At 40.9% G+C, this 1,920-nt stretch overlaps 1 non-coding gene across 1 annotated transcript; it reads left to right on the top strand.

Annotated features, from left to right (window-relative positions):
- Positions 1–549: 549 nt before the first annotated feature.
- LOC119624574 (U6 spliceosomal RNA) lies at positions 550–654 on the top strand. The gene has a single exon (XR_005240738.1). It is a non-coding gene; the product is annotated as a U6 spliceosomal RNA (small nuclear RNA).
- Positions 655–1,920: the final 1,266 nt, after the last annotated feature.

The raw sequence follows: 1,920 nt of genomic DNA, 5'->3' as shown, positions 1-1,920 counted from the left end.
ATCATGCAACAAAGGTTCCAGCCAGTTCTAGGTGAAGACACCACCCCTGATCATTAAGGAGCTACCCTGCCTCCACTAGACGGAGTAGGGTGAGAGTTCTGTGATCCTCAATAGGAAGGGACTACGTCCCAAGCCAGCATGAAGCAGTTACAGAAAAAAGGCCATCAGTCCCTCTGCCTCCCATAAAATTTATGGGCATCATATCTCTCAGTGGGGAAATGAGGCAGGAAAACAGGGTCTGGAGGCAGCGAACATGAGGCCAATGCACACTTTAGCTATGACAGGAAATATCCTCTCCATTGGGCGTAGGGTCAAGTAAATGACTTTGTAACTTTATTTCGTCCTTTCCATTTACATAGGGCATACCCCAAGTACCAAATGGCATCCTCTAGAGGTTATTTCAACTCCCAAAAGTTCTGTAACAGGATCTTTAGCTCCTATGCTCAGGCCGGCTCCCACACCATGGAGTGTACTTTCAGTTTCAATAAAACCCTTCTTTGTTTGTGCGTTTTGTCCAATTCTTTGTTCAACCCGCCAAGAATCCGGACACCTTACACCATTAACACATATACTAAAATCGGAATGATACAGAGAAGATTAACATGCTCCTTGCACAAAGATAACATGCAAATTTGTGAAGTGTTTCATTTTAAAAAATTATAATTTTTTTTAAAAAGGAAGAAGAAAATGAAGAAAAACTAATAAAAGTAAAAACAAAGATAAAAATATTCCTGGCTACACACAAAAGATTTGGCTATGAAAATGTTCATTTCAGCCCTATAATACACACTTGTAGACACAATTTTTGTTATTATAATGAGGTAACTGTAATATAGCTTAGTAACCAAAGCTCCTTCTGAGTAGGGTGGTTAGAGGAGATTCTATTTTTATTCTCTCTCTATTGTTTTTCTCCCTTAATTTCTACTGTGGACATGTGCTGTTACAGTAAGAGAATAATCCAAATAAGGCATTTAAAGAAGGGATAAATTCCTCACCCTAGAGGTAATTTGTCACTGGTTGGCTGTGAGTGATGAGGCAGCAAAGATGCCATCAATAGATGGTAATAGGGATCTCAATATATTTGTGTCCTGAAGCATTCTCTGCTAAGTGTTTCATGATTGGTACAGATGGTAAGTGGTACAGGAGATTAGAATCTCTCTCTGGATGGGCTCAGGGTTGGGGTGAGCCTTGTGGACCAGGAAAAAGAACTACATTTTCTTTTTTTCTTTTTCCTTTTTCTTTTCTTTTTTTCTTTTTTCTTTTTTATTTTCTTTGAGATGGAGTTTCGGTCTTGTTGCCCAGGCTGGAGCACAATGGCGCAATCTTGGCTCACTGCAACCTCTGTCTCCTGGGTTCAAGTATTTCTCCTGCCTCGGCCTCCTGAGTAGCTGGGATTACAGGTGCTCACCACCACACCCAGCTAATTTTTGTATTTTTTAGTAGAGACAGGGTTGTGCCATGTTGGCCAGGCTGGTCTCGAACTCCTGACCTCAGGTGATCCACCTGCCTTAGCCTCCCAAAGTGCTGGGATTATAGGTGTGAGCCACTGCTCCCGGCCAAGAGCTGCATTTTCTAGAAGCCCAGGCTAGGTCTGAGGTTCATGAAGGAGTCTAACATCTATATTGCTTGGAAAATGCAGCTTTTAGGTTTTGAGTATCAACTTCTATCTTTGGGGTTGGGAAAATCCTTGAAATTTTTAGCTGCAGAGGGAATCCATGAAGAAACAGAATGTGGGAAATCCAAGGGATTACAGAAACAGTCCTGCAGGCAAGCTGCAACCCATGAGATCCTAGCCACTAACAATTCACAGTATATAGTAAACTGTTCTGATGAGTGTTAGGAGATTTTTCCTTTTTTAAGAAATTCAAAACACACTTCAAAGTATATTGCTCCATTATTGTTTTACAAGCAACTTCTAAA

The sequence above is a fragment of the Chlorocebus sabaeus genome, chromosome 12 (assembly GCF_047675955.1).
Source record: "Chlorocebus sabaeus isolate Y175 chromosome 12, mChlSab1.0.hap1, whole genome shotgun sequence".
NCBI lineage: Eukaryota > Metazoa > Chordata > Mammalia > Primates > Cercopithecidae > Chlorocebus > Chlorocebus sabaeus.
This window is presented reverse-complemented; position numbering and strand designations above follow the sequence as displayed.